At 41.1% G+C, this 22,322-nt stretch overlaps 1 protein-coding gene across 1 annotated transcript in view; it reads right to left on the bottom strand.

The window, feature by feature from the left end:
- Positions 1–22,322, bottom strand: part of LSM8 (LSM8 homolog, U6 small nuclear RNA associated) — a 76,638-nt gene that overhangs the window by 1,826 nt on the left and 52,490 nt on the right. The gene's annotated exons all lie outside the window — the stretch shown is intronic.

Below are 22,322 nucleotides of genomic sequence, written 5' to 3'. Positions count from 1 at the left end.
AGTGCACAAATGTTGACAAGATTATTCTTGATGTTTCCAGAACAACGTGAGATTTACATTAGAAATTTTTTTCCTATATGTTGACTTCTAAATGATTAATGCACATTTTACACTAATTCCTGAAGTTATTCTTCATGCACGAGCAATCTTTAATTACAAGGGCTTATTGAAAAGGACATGCAAGAAGCCTGGCACTGTCTCACTGCCCTGAGCGGGGCACTAGTAAAGCCTTCATCCACATCTGAATGATGATGCAATTTACTGCACAAGATGGAAAGTATTTGCTGCCAGTTACTTCAGCTATAGGAAACTCATGGTCCCTGACAAAAAAGCATTCCATCTTTTCTTTAAATTCTATAAAGAACTGGGAAAAATGCTTACTCTTACTCATAACACTTTCTCTCACCATACTTACTGCTAGCATGACTGTGATATTGGAGGGTGCATGTTATATCGTAGGAAAAGACCCCCATTCACTATGTCTTTTTTTTTTTAAAACAAGAAACATCATTACTGAATTACCATTTATGACACAGGCAATCATAATTTTATATAAATGAAAACAAACCATATTGCCATATTACATCACATATAATCTTCTATACAGTCATAGTCAATCGAACATTACACAGCCTACTCAATTCCAGCCTTCCCTTGAACCTCATTCCTCTTCCAAAAGTGGTTGGCATAATTGTTAAGGTGTTTACCTTACAGACATAAGGTGCAGGGTTTGATTCTCACATAGGGTAACTGGCTAAGCTTAAAATGATCTGAGAGCAGTTAGCCTAGTACTAACTTATGATCCTATTCTGCATGTACTGTTCCCACAAATCTCAACCTATTTTTTATATGTAATCTGCTCTTTCCCTTTTCAAAAGATCCCACTTCCACTTCTTTTATTTCTGTTACTATATTCACTATTTCTAGTATGGTTGGCTTACACTGACTTTCATTTTCTAGTAACTACTGTTTGGGAAGTCATCAGCATTAAACTCAGCAAGGCCTTGCTATGTCTAGGCAATTCCAACTCTGTATCACAGCTCAAAATAATTTGCTTAGTTACACCAATTTGCTCACCCAATGAATTCTGCAGGAAATTTTTTCAAGTCTGCCAACTCATTACACTCCTCAAAAATATGTTCACAATTACCTCTTTCTTCCCCATCACACCTTCAACATTTTCAATCTGAGAAAAATTCTTTGGAGTACTGGGGTATAAAAAATACCTATGCAAATGCAAAAATCCTAAATTTTCTAGACTTTGAAGCATATATGGGAGCCATAAATATATTCTCCCATTGTTTCTTTATGAATTCTTAGTTAGCCTCTCTTCCCGATCCTTTCTAACCTCCTCTTGAGTCCAATAGTTATCATGCAATACGAGGGGGTGCTGAAAAGTTCTAAGCCCAACCAACTTTCTAAATTCTGAGCATTATTTTGCCTCTGTAGCTAAAAAGAGGGTTATTTCATCTTGTAAAGTGCCAATTTGAAGAAATGTAATGCTATGTTATGACATTTGTTCAGATCATTGATTGAATCATGTCAATGAAAAAAGTGTGGAATTCTGAGCCGTTATGAAGTTCTATTCCTGCAGAAGAAAACTCCAAAAGGAAATCCATGAATGTATGATGCAACCATTGACTGCCAAGTATCCTTCTTACTCAACTGTGAAGAAGTGGTGTGCAAACTTTCAGTGTGGAGATTGAGACTGAAGATGCAGCACAGTCTGGGAGGCCTCAAACTGTGCCAACTGCCGAAATTGCTGACCATGTCCATGACCTGCTTTTGGTAGATCGGTGAGTATTGGCTAAAACAATTGCTGAGACACTACAGATATCCAGGGAACAAGTTGGGTTTATAATCCACGAACAGCTGGGTATGCAGAAGTTGTCAGCCAAGTGAGTGTTCAAATGTCTGAATGTCAATGAGAAAAGACGTCGAGTGGACACTTCCAAGTTGATTTTGTGGCATTTTCATCAAGCTGGTGCCAACTTTTTGAAACGACTAGTTACTGTTAATGAAACATGGTTACACCATTATGATCCTGAGACAAAAACAACAGTCTATGCAATGGCAGCACTCAGGTTCACCAAGGCTAAAGAAGTTCAAGACCTAAAAGGTCAGCAGGAATGGTCATGGCCACAGTGTTTTGGGATCAGGAAGGTTTTGTAATGACTGACTATCTTCCAAGGGGCCAAACAGTTATTGCAGAATGCTACTGTAACTTGCCATGCCCATTAAAGGAAGCATTGAAAGAAAAAAGGAGAGGGAAGCTGTGGAAAGGAGTTTTCTTTTTCCAAGACAATGCACCTGTTCACAAGGCTGGCAAAATGGATGGTTTTACAAAATTGGCATTTGAGTTCATAGACCATGCACCCTACTCACCAGATCTTGCTCCATCTGAGTATTTCCTGTTTCCAAACCTTAAAAATAGTTTGAAAGGGTGGCAATTTTTGAGTGATTCAAAGGTGACTGCAGCAGGGGAGCAGTATTTCAGTGACCAGACTTCAGACTTTTTTTGGCAGGATTACAGAAACTTCAGACACGATGTGCCAAGTGTGTTGAACTGTGGGGTGAATATGTTGAGTAGCTTGCAAGTTACATGGCTCCACGTTGTTCTCTTCTAGGTCGGGCTTAGAACTTTTCAGCATCCCCTTGTATTTTATATCCCCTACTAATTATCCCTTTTTTAACAACAGCTTCTGCTCTACATTCTTCTAAAATCTCTAGCTGTGCTTGCCTTTCATTTAGAGTATAGCCAAAGAGAAAGGAACAGGGGAATCCTATCAATCCTTAATAGGGAAGGCAATCTCTAGCCTGCAGTACAGTTCTCCATGGCCTCTTCTCATTCTATCACCCTTCCCTCTCTAATCATTTGCTACCAATACCTTGGCTCCTTTGCCAGTTTTCACCAGTAAATTCCATCCCCCTCTTGCCTATTACCTCTAGTTGCAGTCATCCATAACCCATCATTATCGTTCTGGAGATGTCAAATACATCAAAGATGACAACAAACACCCTAAGAGTAGGAGGACAAAATACTAATAGATTCACATGTAGTTACTAGGCATGCAGTTCAGAAACCATTGAAGAGCCTAACCCAATTTCCTAACTGCTCCAAAGTACTGTGTGTTTAGGTGACTTGCTCAAGCTCGCACAGTAGACCAATGAAGGCTGAAGGACTCAAACCCTGTACCAGAGGAAGCAGCTCATTACCTTAACCTTCTGTGCGGACAGCCAGGGTTAAATGTTAACCCATCTATTCATGGCACCTTCCTTCCCACTGCACACCCAGCACCAATATCACAGACATTGGGATAGCAAATACTGCAACATCAAATCCCCATCTCATTGTACAGACAGGTGTCCACGTTTCTCAGGAGTAAAAGCACCACCTCATTTTAAAAGGATTATTAAACTGCAATGCAAATTTTACTACAATCACACAGAACAGATGCCTTGTGTACGCTGCTGCTGCACTAAATGTCACTTTTCAAAAAAATTAGCATTTGAAATATGCTTTTTCAAAACTTTTAGATGAGTAGAGAAAGCACAGAGATAGTCCTGGCAGGGATGTCACACTAACTGGGACGCTTATTTTCAGTCATTTTCAGTGCAGTTATCTCAGAGCGTGTATAATGAAAACTAAGGTTAATAACTGAAATTAATAATAAACAGATAAATAGCAAATATTTCTTATCTTAATACAGCACTGGCAAAAAGGCTGATGACCATGCACAATTCACTTGGGAGGGCAATGGATCTATGGGGAACCCAAAGACTGAAAAGTAACTTGTGTACAGTCTGTGCCAGAAATCATAAAGGCTGGCTGCAAAAGACTTATATGCACCATCTTGAAGAAAGTGGGGAGGGGGGTGACACAAACCTTTTCATCCCTTAAGGAAATTGACACAGTAAAAGCAGCCCCCCCCCCCCCCAAATAAAAGAGGTACACAGGCAGGAACAAAATAACACAGTTTAAACATGCAAGGCAAAAACTGCAGTGCAAGAATGAGAACATCTTTTTGACATAAGGAAGATACTTCAGTTGTCTATCATTCTAAGAAGCAGCAAGGTCAAAACAGTGTTGGAATTCAACAAAGCATGGGCCAGAAAGTAATTCTGACAAGAGAAAGGAAGGAAGACATGTTGTTTAAGAAGGATATGATGCAAGGGAATGAAAATACAAGGGAGGCTATGTAGTCCTCAGTTGTTATTCAATAGTGCAGTTCTGTGAAAAAGTCACCATAACCGCAGATGTTTGAGTAGGAAACTCTTTCAGTGGCATTTCTGACATATCAGCAACAAGCAGACATTATCCCAAATGGCCCGACAACCACAGCTCTATGGGCATATCATCAGATGCCAACTCCTACTTCAACTAGGATACACACTTAAGGTTTGGTTAAGAGTCAGTTAGACATCTTCCTTTCCTCTTTGCCAGTCAAAGTTAATGCTACACCTTGCACAGTGAACAGCCTTCCATCATAAAAAACACTAGTTGCTGGAAAGTCCATAAGTTAAGGAAAAGTGGGAAGATTCAGTTGCCTTCATTTCTATTTGAAATAATGTGAGCAAAATTAAGAACAGTTGTAGTACTGTGGGTAGATCTGAAACTGTATTTTTTTTGGGAGAGGAGGGTTAAAACTTGCATGAGCTCTGAATGAATGCATTTCTCTAGAACTTCTGAAAGAGATGACAGGGCTGCATTGGGTTTATAGTCAATAGTTTCAGTTTATAATACCACTTTACAAAGGCAGTACATATCAAGTATTTTTCCAAGCTTTACCAGAAAGGCTCATCCAGACTCTGCTACACTTTGCTGTGAAGGAAAGGTTAGTTTGCTTTTATTTTTTGTATTTTGTATATTTTAAATACTGTAGTTTGTTTTCTTTACCTTGTGTTTTACCTGCATTCTGCTTTAACAGCATATTAAAACTTCAAAAGAGACCACAGCTCTCTCTCTCTCTTCTGAGTCAGGCATAATTTTTTTTCCTGCCCTCCCACCCAGTCATAGTTGTCTTGTTAAATACCACTGTCTTTCTAGTTGCCTGCCTCTTATGTTAATCTGACCATATATCTCATTTCCTCTCTACTTTCAGTGGCTTGTGTGAGTAATCACTAAATCAAAAACCCCTCCCCTTCAACTATTTAAATTTATTGGCCATCCTACTGTATTCCATAGTACCAGAATACAAAAGTGACCACCCCTTTCAACCCATCTTGCTGTTTTAAAAATAACTCTCCACTAAACCTTAACTTTTTAAACAGGTAAATCTGAAGTTACCGACTTTCACGTCTACCTTCTTTAGTGCACACTGCAGTGTGCATTTTTTTCATCTTACTTTTAAGCATCCCTTTGACTAGCACTTTCTCTAATACCTGCTGGAAAGCACTAGGAAGCCTTAAACTGATACAAGCACTCAACTCTTCTTGTTAATAAGGAGAAATTAATAGTAGGCACTAAACAGCCTATAATTGCAAAATACCTTGCTAAGGTAAGGGAAAACAGCTCCTGTACTTTACAAAAAAAAAAAAAAAAAGCATCAAACCAGGCATGTCCAAGGGTCAGCTTCCGGTGATTTTTCCTGTCCACCTGGTGAATCTGGGCATACTGGGGCAATGCAGCAATTGCCTCATGTACACAAACAACCCTCTCCTCCTACCACCCAACACTACAACCTGTGAGAGATGCACTTACATAGCCAAAATGGAAGCAAAGCTCTCTCCACCCAAGATTGTGCTAGACAGTCAAGAGGAGAAGGTCAACACCCACACTACACCTCAAGCAACACATAGCCCTTCTAAACCCACACCACCAACACCCACATATAGCAACACTAAATCCACATATGCAGAGGCCCTTAACTGTAACCTGCCCAAGCAACAAGGACCTCTGAAGCTGAAACGCAAACAAACACCAATCACAACCAAAGTGTCACATAGTTCAAAACACCTGTGTGCCACCCAGAAACAGCCCCTAAGGCAAGACAATGTACCCAACACTTTAGTCATAGGTGAGTCTATAGTCCGGCACACTGATGTCCCTCTCACCAGGTTGAACAAGGAGAAAATTACAGTCAGCTGCCTGTCGGGTGCCAGGATCCGCCACATAACGCATGCACTCCAGTCACTCCACAACAAGTACAAATATGACTCTGTCACTGTCCATGTTGGAGTGAATGACTTGAGACGTACCTCCCTGGACTACATGAAAAGAGACATGGAAGAGCTCTCAGATCATGTGGCCCAGGCAGGTATGACCCTAGCCCTGAGTAGCATCCTGCCTTCGCCCAGAATGATACCACAATATAAGGACAAAATGATTGACTTCAACAATTGGCTAAGCTTCTGGTGTTATTCAAAGGGGATCCAGTATCTGTCTGCCTGGGACGACATGATTGACAGACCACGATGCTTTGCCAGAGATGGTCTGCACCTGTCACCTCTGGGATTCAGATTACTGGCCAAGGCTCTTGCCACCCCTATAGTGCCTTTTTTAGGCAAAGTTCAAAGAACACAACCACCACCGTAACACGTACAAGCATGCAAAATCTGAAGGTAATGCTACTCAATGCTAGAAGTCTAAACCTCAAAATGCACTCTCTCGAGGCACTCCTAAAAATGGAGAACATCGATATCTGTGCAGTAACGGAGACCTGGTTCAAGGGTCCAGAGACCACCCCTGCAATACCAGGCTACAACTCTTACCACACTTTTCGGTCACCAAAGCAGGACCGAAACACTAAAGGTGGAGGAGTGTCAATATTCACCAAGGATATTCACACCACCAGGCTAGTTGCCCAACACAATGTGTCTGAAATTCTCCAGGTGCAACTAACACTAGGTAAGACTGCAATCCAAATTGTAGCTTGCTACAGATCCCCCACCATACCCCAAGATTCTCACTACACCTTTCTAAACATACTGGAAAATATTAAGATAGAACCAAACACCCTAATACTGGGTGATTTTAACTACCCTGCCATTAAATGGGAAAGCTACTCATGTACCAACACCTTTGCCCAATGGTTCTTGGAATTCATAAATTCCAACGCCCTGGATCAACTAATCTATAGTCCCACCAGGGGCTCCAATATCCTAGACCTGGTCATTACCAACATGGGAAATTGATGCTCCACACCTATGGTCACCCCCTCGTTAGTCACATCTGACCATAAGCTGATCACCCTTAACATCCACATCCCACCCCCACCCCCCAGTAAGGAAACCTCCATAAAAAACTTCTCCAAAGCCAACTTCATGCTACTCAAGTCAGAAGTGACAAACTTCATGACACCCATGCAGACGGGAGCTGAAAGTTCAACTGCTGAATCCTACACTAAGGCACTGTATGAGCACATCCACTCATGCATAAATCGTGCCATCCCAAACAGAACCAAGATGCTCTCATCCAAAAAAAAGAAGCCAATCTGGTGGTCCCCTGCCATTAACAAACTTTACAACAAAAGGAAGAAACTGCTGCAGAAAAGAGGAAAATCCCAGGATGCAAAAAACTTCCATACCAGCCTCAGTAAGAAACTGAGATCCCTCATAAAATCCTCCAAATAAAAAATAAATACGAAAATAAAATTGCCAAAGATTCCAAAGACAACAACAAGGCATTCTATAATTATGTCAAGAATCTAAATGGCAATGCACAGATCTGCTCTGAGCTAAAACAGAATGGCATTAAATATACTAATCCCAAGGATATTACCAGTATCCTGGCAGATCGATTTAGTGCCAACTTCACCCCCCTCTCACCCCCTAAATGGCCCATCTCAATACCGAAGATTGCCAAATTCCGGTAATAACGGCCACACAGGTAAAAAACGCACTCTCCAAAGCTAAGAATACAGCATCCATGGGACCAGATGACATCCCGGGCTGTGTACTACATGAACTACAATATGAACTGGCACCTCACCTAAGTGTCATGTTTAATCATAGCCTCACCTCAGGTTTCGTGCCCACTGAGTGGCGCACAGCTACAGTTATCCCACTCCAGAAGGGGGGGATCCACCTTGGATCCCGGAAACTACCATCCCATCAGTCTGACAAGCCTTATCTGCAAGGCCATGGAGTGTATTATCATGGAACTTATAAACAAAGACATTGGCAACCTTCAAACACTGGACCCCACCCAGTTTGGGTTCGTGAAGGGCCGATCTTGTCTCCTGAACTTGACTGACTTCTTCGAATCAGTCTCCAGAGCCATGGACAAGGGTAAGGTAGTCCACATAGCCTATCTAGACCTTGCCAAGGCCTTTGACACCATCCCCCACTCTGGAATCATAGATAAACTTACTAAGCTGGGCATTAATCCCTACGTCACCCAATGGGTTGCTAACTGGCTTACTGATAGAACCCACACTGTAAAAGTAGCCGACTCCAAATCCAGCTCCAGACAAGTGACAAGTGGAGTACCTCAGGGTTCAGTCCTGGGACCGCTCTTGTTTGGCATCTACTTCTCTGAAGTACAGGCCAACACTAAGGGACTCTGGATAACAAAGTTTGCAGAGGACTGCAAACTGGGAGCCATTATTGAATCCCCAAATGATGTGGATACTCTACAAAAGGGCCTTACAGAAACAGATGCTTGATGCCAGAGCCATGGGCTCAAGCTCAATGCCAAGAAATGTATAGTTATCCCCTTTGGGAAAAAAACATGTATCCGTGAATTACCATATAGGTGGCAGTACACTAAACACTGAAAGTTTGATAAGAGACTTAGGGACACAGGTGGACAGTGATCTCACCTTCGATAATCACATCGCCACAACAGTCAGGAAATCCTTCTATGTGGCACACCTCATCACTAAGGGCTTTTCATCCAGAAAAAAGGAGGTCATTGTCCCACTGTACTCATCCCTCATTAGACCCATTATAGAATACAATGCCCAGTTTGGAATGTACATCTCAAGACATCTGCAACAACTGGAAAGGCCACAGAAATACCTCACTAAAAGAATCACAGGCCTAAAGCAGATGCCCTACGCTGACCGTCTTAAAAAACTCCAGCTATACTCTGTTGCATATTGTCTACTCAGAGGCGATCTTTGCTTAACATACAAGGCCATGTCAAACCCAGAGCTGTTGGACATGCTACACTTAAAGAAATCCCAATCCATCAGAGCCACACGCTCCAGGGATCTAAACCTTGTCATCACAATAAACAAAACATGCTGGAGGGATAGGTTCCTGACCCAGAGACTCCCCAGACTCTGGAAGAGATTGTCCATACATGTCAAGCAGAGTGCCTCTTTGGTCCTCTTCAAAAGGAACCTTGACGATTGGATGGGAGAAAGGAAATTCACCCCGGGGATCATGTCAGTCGCCCTGCTACACAGGGGTCCAGGGAAGTAAATAGTGTGGGAAGAAATAGCCAGGGAATTGTTATGGCTAGGCTTGTATAGGCCCTAGGGCTGACAGCCTAGTACCAATCTACACAGGGGTCCAGGGAAGTAAATAGTGTGGGAAGAAATAGCCAGGGAATTGTTATGGCTAGGCTTGTATAGGCCCTAGGGCTGACAGCCTAGTACCAATCTATGAACCAAATGGGAGCTACCTATTTTTTTTTCAGTACTGATCAGCTGATTTCAATGGCGACAGGGAAGGCTAATACATCTGCAGTGACTTTTTCTATGTAAAAATTGTTAGCAGCCAGAGTTGTTGGTTTTAGTTTGCTTAATGGCTTTAATATATTAGCAGTACGGGTAGGGTGAAAGGTAAATGCCTGTAGGTGGTTTTCCAGTATGGGTGGGAATGGCACTGGGTGATGGTACACTAAGTTGCCTCTCTCTGATACTAGGATTAGGGATATTACATGGGCCCTCAGGACCTGACACTCACCTACATATGAACATGATTTTGTGCTGACCATGTGACAGAAAACATACTTAGGCACTCCACCCATCAGGAGATGCAGAGAAAACCCCCCTCCCCAATTCTCTAAGGGGAAAGTGCAGTTGTGTACACTTACCATAAATGTAGATATTAGAGTGTATTCACTGTTGCAGTCATTACATTTGGGTAATCCTGCTGGCAGGTTGCCCTCAGTCAGCCTGAATTCCAAAGTCCTGGGTCCTGTGTCGGCTGCTGTCACCCCTTCCCTGACGTCAGGTCATCAGGGGTATAAAAGATGCGGCAGACGCCATTTGCTTTAGTTTTTCTTGCCCCAGATGTCAGGTGCCCCCTAAAAGGGTAGCCAAAATATATATATATATATATATATATATATATATATATATATATATGCATGCACCAATATAAACTTTACCTTCATCTACAAGCACATATACCACATAGGTTCCATCAGAAGAAAGGGGAATGGCGGGTGGGTAACCTGGACTGCAACAGTGAATACACTAACATCTACATTTATGGTAAGTGTACACAACTGTACTATGTTCTTCGTGTTTCACTGTTGCGGTCATTACATTTGGGTAGAGTCCCAAAGCTATGGATGGGAGGCTGGAGCTAAACAGCATTAGGAGTGGCTATGAGGCCATGCAGGACTGCAGTGGCAAAGCCTGCCCTGGATTTAGAGTAGAGTGGCAGATGATAGTGCTTTGTAAAGGTGTGCACTGAACTCCAAGTAGCAGCCTCTAAAATGTCCTTGGTTGGTACTCCCCTGAGAAAGGCTGCTGAAGTGGCTGCAGCTCTGGATGAATGTGGCCTAATGCCCTTAGGCACTGGCTTGCCATGGTGTAAGTAGCAGAAACGAATGCAGTGGCCTATCCACTTTGAAATAGTCTGCTTTGAGATAGACTTTCCTTGTGATCCTGCAGCATATGCCACTAGTAATTGCTCTTTCTGAAAACTTTGGTTCTGTTCAAGTAGAATCTAAGCTGTCTGTGTATGTCCAAAGAATGCAGAATTCTCTCCCCCTTGTTCTGTGGATTTGGATAAAAAGTTGGCAGGTGAATAGTTTTGGTTAAGAGCCACCTTAGGCATAAATGTTGGGTTTGTCCTTAGAGAGACCCTGTCTGGATAAAAAATGATAAAAGGTTCCACAGCCATGAGTGCCTGTAGCTCTGAAACTCGTCTTGCAGAAGTTATTGCTAGGAGCAGAGCTGTTTTCAAAGATAAAAACTTTATATCAGCAATAGCAGCTGGCTCAAAAGGCGGCAGGGTGAGTTTTTCCAAGACATAGTTGAGGTCCCATGCAGGAATTGGTGATCTCCTTGGAGGCCTTACATTTCTGGCTCCTCTGAGGTACTGTTTTAATAAGGGATGAGAAAAGATTGGTGGCTCTGTATTGTAATGAGCCGAAATGGCACAGGCATGAATTTTAATAGATGAAAAAGATAGGACTTTGTCCAGCATCTCAGTTAAGTATTGCAAAATCTGAGGAATATTTGGCACCGCTGTATCAGTTCCTTGTGCTTGGTTCCAAGCACAGAATCTCTTCCATTTTCCAGCATAAGACTTTCTGGTACTAGGCCTTCTGGCCTCCAAAATGACATCCATCATAGCTTTACTGAGAGGTTTATTTTGTATGACTAAGTCCTGAGTTGGCTGTGCAGGATCTGATTGTTTTGTGGGTGGTGTGGTTTTGCTTTTTGATGGTCTTTGGCCATACGTTTAACATCAGCCTATAAAGCTACTATACTGGGTAGAGAGTATGAAAAAGCTGTTTTTCCATTTCCATACATTTACATTTTTCATCCATTTTCTTGAGGATCAAATAATTTATTGTCAGAGAAGCACTGAGCAGTTCCCCCCTCATGACTTCTGGTAATGGCTGAATCCTCAGCCAATCATGCTTTCTAATAACTGATGTTGCAGTGGCTATCCTGGATGCTGTATCGATTGCATAGCAGTCAAACCTGATCATGCACTTCTCCACTCAGAGTCATTCTGGCAAACCACAACATTTGTTCTTTCAGACTCTTGTCTTCAATTCCACATTTGTAGTCCACTATCTGTTTAAGGATTTCACCCTGATATTTGGCCATGTGTGCTGGACAACAGCCCTGAAGACCTATGTTCTTTCCACATCTGATAAGGATTCAACTTTCCTTGTCATTATTCAGAAGTATTCAGGCCTGGAACCAGCAAGACACTATTCCCCATCCAAAGAGATAACTGCAAGGTCTGCAATCAGATTCTTGTAAAAATATTTGGAGGCTCACTGGACTGTAGAACCATTCAGTGCAAGGAAAACGTGCTAGCCATAGTCTGTGTGCCTGCCTCTATAATGGTCTGACAGGAATTTTAGACACTTAGACACTGCCACCTTGGACTGAATGATTTTCTCACCAATAGTGACATTATCAGGAATACAAGATGGCAGAAGATAGGCTTTCTGTTTAGTGTTTATTTTTGAAGGTCTTTTCTCTCTCAGTCTTTTAGTGGTACTCATTTTGGGCACCTTCTTAGGGGAAAGGGACTCTGATTGTGAGGATGAATGCTTGGTTGCTTGCATCATGGCTTCCAATCTTTTAGGCACCAACCATGCTGACAAAACTATCTCCACACTTCTCCATTTTTTCCTGGTAAAACTCACATAAATTTGGCAATTAACCAAATTACACTCTCCTATGCAAGAAAACACATTAAGGATATGAATATTTATACAGGATATCCTGTGTTCATAAGACCTTATGGAATATATAAAATAAAAAGGAAACTGCAAAATAAGTATGTTTTGAATTAATTATCCTGAGAACTGGTGAGCACTGTTCAAGATGCAAGAGCTTCTACATAAGACGGCAAGCATGCAAAATAGTTTTACTGGCTATGGGTAGCCAATTTGCCTGTGGTTAGGATGCCATTCAACCTTACACAAAAAATAGCATCACTGAGCAAGTACACCATAAATCTTCAAATTTGTTTAACTGAACTTTACAACTGGTCAGGGAGTTAGAGGAAACAACAGATAATATGCACTCCCAGTGTAGGGTGCCACCTTTCAATGTGCTGAAAACTGAATCAAAACCGCACCCCTTGCTCTACCCACAACCCATCTCTCTCCATCCACTTTCCTACTCATTTTATGATTTTAACGCATATGTCATTGTGAAGTGGAATGCTTTCTACTGCCCCCCCCCCACATACTATTTTTAGGAAGTCAAGTGCCAGTTTTCAACATATTGCATTAGTGATGCTTTTCCATTAAAGTTATTGAGGCTGTGTTATTTTTTTTTTTAATGCAAACTCTGGCATTCTGTTTGTGCAGATAAACAGAAAACAGAATACCAGAGTTTGTAAAGTGCCTTCTGGACTAGTGGACTAACATTCTAATTTCTGGGTAGTGAGGAAAAATACCGGATAGGTGGTAATGCTACTCCAGTGTCAGGAAAGGCACTTCTTTGAGCGATGTAAGTAGTTTCAATACTAAGCCTGTGATCTGTGAAAAAGATCCAGCCATAATATCCCTGAGGAAGGCCTTAATGTGCTTCCAGGTATGCAAGCACAGTTCACTTTGCTGAAGTTGAACTTGGTACATTTTGGAACATCAAAGAATATTGCCTGAGACATGTTTACATTTATCATCTAACTTTTAGCTGAAGAACCAGAGAACATTTGCCTGGTTGCTGAAGATGCTGATGGATCGTTGGTGATCAGTGAACCAAAAATGACAGGCCATCACCATAAAGCAGAATATGGATAAACAGGTAGGCAGAACATAAGTGGAAAGTGTTGCTTACTACACCACCTTAACAGAAAGCATTTTTAGATTATTTAAGAATTATGATCACTCTTTAGTACTTGACATTGCAGTCATCAAATGGAAATCAGTCTACTCAGATACGGAGTGCTTTTCAGCAATTAAATCATCTTATTCGAAGTAACAGAACAGTCTGTTAAACCACAGCCTAACAAACATACATTTGTGTGAATGCATTCATCTCGACTCTCGCACCTTTTCAGTAGTCGGACATCTCGAGGACTGCATGGCTGCTATTATTCCTTTGGTGCATCTTTTCAGTAGTCAGACATCTCGAGGACTGCATGGCTGCTATTATTCCTTTGGTGCATCTTTTCAGTAGTCGGACATCTCGAGGACTGCATGGCTGCTATTATTCCTTTGGTGCATCTTTTCAGTAGTCGGACATCTCGAGGACTGCATGGCTGCTATTATTCCGTTGGTGCATCTTTTCAGTAGTCGGACATCTCGAGGACTGCATGGCTGCTATTATTCCTTTGGTGCACCTTTTCAGTAGTCGGACATCTCGAGGACTGCATAGCTGCTATTATTCCTTTGGTGCATCTTTTCAGTAGTCGGACATCTCAAGGACTGCATGGCTGCTATTATTCCTTTGGTGCATCTTTTCAGTAGTCGGACATCTCGAGGACTGCATGGCTGCTATTATTCCTTTGGTGCATCTTTTCAGTAGTCGGACATCTCGAGGACTGCATGGCTGCTATTATTCCTTTGGTGCACCTTTTCAGTAGTCGGACATCTCGAGGACTGCATGGCTGCTATTATTCCTTTGGTGCACCTTTTCAGTAGTCGGACATCTCGAGGACTGCATGGCTGCTATTATTCCTTTGGTGCATCTTTTCAGTAGTCGGACATCTCGAGGACTGCATGGCTGCTATTATTCCTTTTGGTGCATCTTTTCAGTAGTCGGACATCTCGAGGACTGCATGGCTGCTATTATTCCTTTGGTGCACCAAACTGGCATGCAGGTATGGTGTCAAGCAATGCTCTTGGGAAAGGCTGAATGCGGCCTGAGACCTGAAGCAAGAAAGTCTATTACTGCTTAGGTGACTATACTCAGAGATGCTATGAATGACAAATCTGGATGTTTGTCAAAATGCTTAGTAAACAACACAAACACTGTGGATGTGCTTCCAGGCTCCACAAGGCCCTTACTGCTTCTAGATAGAGGTGTACCCTATGAAAAGCCACTTCCTATAGCTATATAGGAAGTGTGCTGCACCCCTTTTCTATTTATAAAACATGGTATTTAATACATAATTTAGAAGGTGGGATGCCTTTCATGATCTAATCATCTAAACTATCCTTATTATACTAAGTATGTCTCTAATTATTTGTAGCAAAATGAAATCTTATCAGTAAATGCACGACTTCAGTCGTTAATATTGTGATCAGTTCTCAATTTGTTCACATGCCGGGCTGGTTTCTTTAACAGTTATCCAAATTTACGAAAGTTCTCACTGTACATATATACCTTTTAAGAGAGTTCTTATTGCATTACAGGTTTTAATGGAGGCAAAACATAAAGAAACCTCTGTTTGCAACTCTTGCCTCTCACATGCTTGACACCCCTCTTGTAACAATTCTATTCCCTTGACTTTGGAACATTTGTCTTGCACAAAAGGTCTGAGATTTAATCTACACAAATTTCCTTCTCTTCGACCTCTTGAATAAGACATGGTCTAGCTGTTTGACCAACTGTTCCAGCTTCTGGCTGTAAACTTATGGAGCTTCTATAACACTACTTCTGTCCCCACTAATTCTTCAGCATTTCCTTTACTTTGCATGGATTTTCTGGCATTGGTAGTAGAGAGGACGTAGGGAATTTGCTAACCTACTCTTTGCCCACAACAGTTAAATCAATGAGAGGTGGCATCACTGCAGTGGGGCATTTCTACATTCTAAAACTCAAGATGAGAACTATCTTTGCCATTCTTACTGCGATTTCTTGTGTAATTTTCATCGGACAATCGTCTCTACATGTCCATTATGGTGTGGACAGTGAGGACTGGACTTTACATGTCTGAATTCCCATTTTACATAAAATCTGTATTCTGACTTCTGTACAGCAGTCACTCTCAGGTATAACATTAGAAATTCCTTGCTTTGAGAATTTAAACTTCAATGCACTAAACACAGCTGCCCTTGTGTCAATTTGATTACTTCAGGGCAAATGGAGCAACAGTCTACATGTGAGGTATATGGATTCCTTAAAATGAAATCTCTGTGCACTTGACTCTGCTGTCTTGCTGATGAACTTACTTGAAAAAATCACTCTGTAATGCTATCATAGCATGAACTGCATGTGGCACAACTGTGTACTATTTGGTCTATTAGAGTCTGTATTCTTGATTAATATATTTCTTGCTCTTTCTTTGCACCTTAATATTCTCATATTATGATTCATGTTTCACTGTACACACTTAATATTCAAAGTTGACAAAATAATAATACCAACTGAACTGAGAAATTAAGACACAAAGGTTATTTCTTCCAGTAAATAAAAAAGTATGTCTGAACTTCTTCCTTTAACAATGATTTTTTTACTTGATTAAAGAATGTATAGGGACAGGTTAGCCTGACTGCATTTCCAGGCCTAGCTGCGCATCTCTGGAATTCTTTTACTTCCATCAGCAATAATTGCAAAATATGTACAAAGAATTGTCAGTTTATTTTTCTAAAACATCTTCTAGCTTCTTTGGTAGTTATCCTCTATGCAACATATTTGATATATATTATTACATACATTATATATATATATATATATATATATATATATATATATATATATATATATATATATATATATATATATATATATATATATGTGTGTGTGTGTGTGTGTGTGCGCATCATTATGTTAGTTTTATATATATATATATATATATATATATATATTTTATTATTATTATTACATTCGTTAACAGGGTAGCCCCACTAAGCAACTGTTTTCACAGACAAACAGGGAGCACTGTCTGGCTAAGTGACTTGCTTAGAGTCACCAGCAGACAAACGGAGATGGAAAGACTCAAACACTGCACCTTGTACCACATGAAGCTGCTTGTTAAGAGCTTGCTAGTTTAATCTTCCACATCAACTGCCTCACTTGTATCAGACTATAAGGCCGAGTCCTTTCCTGGCTAGTATTTCTCTTTCAAATCATACTTCTATATATTAAGTAACATTCAAAAGATTTTCTTAAGTGCTTTGCAAGGTTTTATGGTCACTGCCACATGAACTTCTTTACCACAGGCACATCTGTGGAATTCCTTGCATGACTGCACTATATTCAATAGCTACTTTTCCAGTGGAACATATATTTTCTATATGTATCTCTAAATTGCTTTCATCCATTTGATCCATAAACAAGCCATCTATTCTCCTGCACGGACTGCAGCTCCTATATTGTTCCAAGGGGCACCTTTATGCCACATGACTGGTTCATTTGCATCACTGACACTCTGAACTAGTTACTTATGCATTTCAAAGGTCTTATGTTCAAGTTCCATCCCCAGGATGCAACTTTCTCACAACTGCTCCGACTTCCTATGCATGAAGCCTTTACCATTCTGATGTTGAGTACGAGATGTGTAGTTCTGAATTATACTCTTGTTTAAGTTGAATATATGCTAGCAATCTATTAGCAGATCAGTTTCTTGCCAAACCTAAACTAACAGCAATTATGTTTACAATACCTTCTAAATATGTTCACTTATGCAAAAGCACCTGGAAAACCACTGGTGCTAACAAAATAACAAATGGAAGCTTAATAAATCTGTATCTTCTAATTTACATGTTAAATGTACAACACTTGCTTTCATCTATCTTTAATCTGCCAGTATCCCTAATTTGCATTCACTACTGAAAAAAATGCAGCATTTGGAACTGTTGAGCAATGGACAATGTTTTAGAACTTGCAGCTTGATACAAATGTAATTTTTGTCTCGTTTTGCAACAGTAATCATACTAGTAACTTATCATGATGGTTATAATGCTTCTTAACACTGAAGTTTTGCATTTGCTTCAATTCCTGCCCAATTCTAGTACCCTCCATGGAGAGTCACCGGTCTATCATCAACCTTCATCAGTAAATGATCTCCTCATGACTATTCCTTAACCTGTAAATAAATCAGCAACAATACCTTGGTGGGAAGGGACCAGATTCCCAAGTCAAAGTATTATTAAAGTCCATGAAATTTGTATTGTTTCGAGTGCTCTTCGCAGCACCTGCAAAGTGCCCAGTAATGACTTCTACAATTTGTATGGAGTTACCTGTATCACTAACATATCCAAGTATTACTGTAAATTATTATTCTAGCCCTAACACCCTAGCCCAAAGGGTCCTGGAATTCATAAATTCAAATGCAATGGAACAGCTAGTCACCTCTCCCACAAGGGGAGATAATATACTAGACCTGATCATCACAAACATGGGGACAAAGTGCTCCACACCGGAAGTATACCCCTCACTAGTGAGATCTAACCACAAACTAATCACCCTGGATATACATATCCCACCTCCACCCCCAACACAAAAGACTACAGTGAAAAACTTCTCAAAAGCCGACTTTACACTTCTTAAGACTGAGATGGTATCCTTTAAGCCCACTGGGCCAGTGGAAACCACATCCCACAATGATGAATCCTTCACAAATGCTTTCTACTGACATCTCCAAGAATGCATGGATCATGCAATCCCAAATAAAACCAAGACCCTCTCCCACCAAGGACAGGCGTCCTGTCTGGTGGACCCCAGCCATAAACAAATTGTGTAACAAAAGAAGGAAGCTACTGCACGACAGAGCAAAATCCCATAAAGAGAAGGCATCTCTGATCAGCACTAGTAGAAATCTACGTTCTCTCATAAAAACATCCAAGGCCAACTTTGAGAGAAAAATCGCTATGGACACTAAAGATAACCACAAGGCCTTCTTCTGCTATGTTAGAAACCTGGGCGGAAACCCTCAGATATGCTCAGAGTTAGTTCACAATGACAAAAAATACACTGAACCCACAGATATTGCCAACATTCTGGCAGACAGGTTCAGTGCAAATTTCTCCCCTCCCTCACCCCCAAAAGAAGAAATACTTATCCCAGCTGAATGTAACCTCCCTGTCATCTCAGATGCCCAGGTGAGAACCGCCCTCAGCAAAGCTAAAAACACAGCATCAATGGGACCTGACGGTATCCCGGGTTGCGTGCTACGTGAACTCGAAGAGGAGCTAAACCTGCACATAAAAATGCTATTTAACCTTAGCCTTACTACAGGATATGTACCTGAACACTGGCGTACAGCGACAGTGGTCCCACTTCACAAAGGAGGCACCTCTACAGACCCTGGTAACTACCGCCCCATAAGCTTAACCAGCCTGGTCGGCAAAGCTATGGAAAGAATCATTATTGAACTCATAAACAGAGACATTGGGGACATACAGACACTTGATCCTACCCAGTTCGGCTTTGTAAAGGGCAGATCCTGCCTTTTGAACCTGGTTGACTTTTTCGAAACAGTCACTAGAGCCATTGACGAGGGCAAAGCAGTCCATACAGCCTACCTGGACTTGGCTAAAGCCTTCGACACAATACCCCACTCAGGCATCATAGACATGCTCAACAGCTTAAATGTAAATCCATATGTCACAAGATGGGTTGCAAACTGGCTAAAGGATAGAACCCATAAAGTCAAAATCGCTGGAGCCATGTCAGACTCAAAGCCAGTTACAAGTGGTGTCCCACAGGGCTCTGTCCTGGGACCCCTCTTGTTCGGCATTTATTTCTCAGATGTGAAAACAAACATGGGAGGGTTGTGGCTGACAAAGTTCGCAGATGACTGCAAACTAGGCGCCATAGTCGATACACCAGCTGACACACACATCCTACAGAAAGGCCTCACTGAAACGGACAACTGGTGCCGGAGTCATGGCCTTAAACTAAATGCCAAAAAATGTATAGTCATCCCCTTTGGGAAAAACAAAGTACCCACAAATTATCACATAGACAGTAACCCACTGAGTACGGAAAAGTAATCAGAGACCTGGGGACCCAAGTCGATAGTGACCTCTCATTTGACACCCACGTTGCCAAAGTGGTTAGAAAGACTTTCTACCTTGCCCACCTTATCATGAAGGGATTCACATCCAGATCAAAGGAGGTCATTGTACCCCTATACTCCTCCCTTATCAGGCCCATGATTGAGTACAATGCCCCATTTGGTATGTACCTCACCCGGCACTTGCAACAACTGGAGAGACCCCAAAAGTACCTCACCAAGAGGATCAAGGGTCTCCAACATATGTCATATGCTGCCAGACTAAAGAAACTCCAGCTCTATTCACTAGCATACCGCCTACTCAGAGGTGATCTGTGCCTGACGTACAAGGCCATGTCCAATCAGGAATTGATGGACATGCTCCACCTCAAAAAATCCAAATCCATCAGAACCATGAGAGCTAAAGATTTAAACCTCAGCACAAATATGAATAGGACATGCTGGAGGGACAGATTCATAACTCAGAGGCTTCCCATACTCTGGAACAGAATCCCAGTTCATGTTAGGCAGAGCCCCTCACTGACTCTCTTCAAGAGAAATCTTGACGAGTGGATGGGAGATCGTAGGTTTACCCCGGGGGTCATCTCTGTGTCACTACTAGACAGAGGCACAGTAAACTAATTCTATTATGTAAGGGGGTCTTCACTGTGTCACTACTAGACAGAGGCACAGTATTCTAAATCTATTCTGTACACTTTTGTACCATTACATGGGGTGGCGAAAGCCACATCACTATGGCTAGGCTTATAAATGCCCCAGGGCAGATAGCCTAGTACTAAACTATGAAACAAACTATGAAACTATAAGACTCGTTGCGCCTACTACTATTGGAACTGTCTGGTTAGCCTTCATTTCCATTGCCCTTGTTTCTGCCTACAAATCCTTGTATTTTATGACTTTGTGTCCTTCTCTTCGTAAGACACTGTAGTCGCTGGGTGCAGCATTTTCAATTATCAGTGCTACTTCTGTCTTCTTTTCATGGACTACTATATCTGGTTTCTCGCATCCACTTTTTAAACTGCTGGTAACGGGTGATCCTGTGTGATATAAACATTTTCTATAATGCTTTGTGGCTCATGTTTTCAATGTTGTTCAGCTACTTCAGTAAAATAATGTTTGCAAAATCCCCAATGCAACGGTCTTGCCACATTACTGTGCCTTTCAGTATACAGTCCTTCTGCCATTACTATATCACAACCAGCAACAAGATATGCAACTGTTTCCAATTCTGTTTTACAAAACCTACATTTTCTGTTTCTCCCACGTTCAATGGACTTCGTAAACAATTGTGTACACAGACAACTATCCTGGGCCACAAATATTAACCTTTTGGTTTAAATTCACCTCCCCTTAACCATTCCTGCATTCGATTCTGATCAACATGAGGTAGTTCCAAGGGTTTTCTATACTCGCAATGATATTTATGCATTTTCCATATTTTCTTGCCTTCCCATCTAATCCTTCACTTTATATTCATTGTTTTTTGGCACATGCGGTTGTTGCCTGGGTTTTATCTCCTTCTGGTTTGATTTCCATTCCCAAATGATGCCAATAAGCTTCTGCTAAACTAAGCATGGAAGTCATCTTGAATGTTTCAAAACTTTCACTACATTTGCATCTTATAAGGTCAGCAGATATGTATGTAGTCCCAACAATTGCAGATCTATACATGTAATCAATTTCGAGGAGGCCCATACCTCCTTCAGAACAGGGAATATACAGTCTTGGTATGCACGGATTTTTATAAATCATTTGATGAGCATGAAGCATCCTTGTTTTCCTGTCCAACCTATCCAACACCTTTTGGGGCCAGTCAGTCACTTCAAAACTTAAGTTAGGACAGGAAGAGCAAACTGGTTTATAGCTTGGACTTTGTTTGTAGATGTCAACTCTGTTTTCAGTATTAATTTTAGTCTTCTAAAATACTCCTTACTAAGTTTTATTCATGTTTGTTCATGTTTTATTATTGATCCTTCATCAATCCCCAAATATTTACATAATCCCTCTTGTTAAAGTTCTTTTACATCACATTCCTGACCCAAACTGATGTTTTCTTGGTGCTGGAGCTTTCATGCTTTAACGGTTGCTTTTGCACATTTACCAAGACCAAATGACATTCTTATATCACCTGAAAAAGTTTTGACCACTTGCAGTTGTGCTTTCAGTTCCTCATCTGACGAACTATACAGTTTTAAATCATCTACAAAAATATGGGAAGTCTTTACACTTCTCTGGGAGCCAAACTGCAGCCATGACCTGATCTGTTATGTAGACCGCTTAACAGATTAAGGGCAACAGCTTGCAGGTTCACTGTTAAGTAGGAGTTTTGTTTTTCGTGTTGTTAACCAGGCTCGTGTCTGTTCGGGGTGTGCATATAAATAGTTCTTACTGATGGCTAAATCTTCATGTAAAGATGTTAATACTTTTAACCAGAGGTTAAGCACTACATCTAAGCTTGGGGTTTTCCCATTAGGAACTTTTATTAACTTTGTTTCAATCTCTCTGGACACTACTTAATCTCATTTCATATCCTGTACATTTGAACGTCTTATTCTTTACTTTATTTCTTCTATCCATTTAGCATCTTTATGTTCCAT

Source organism: Protopterus annectens, chromosome 11.part0, assembly GCF_019279795.1.
Source record: "Protopterus annectens isolate FY-2018-M chromosome 11.part0, PAN1.0, whole genome shotgun sequence".
Lineage (NCBI taxonomy): Eukaryota > Metazoa > Chordata > Ceratodontiformes > Protopteridae > Protopterus > Protopterus annectens.
Note: the sequence above shows the minus strand (reverse complement) of the source record. Positions and strands in the feature narration are given on the sequence as shown.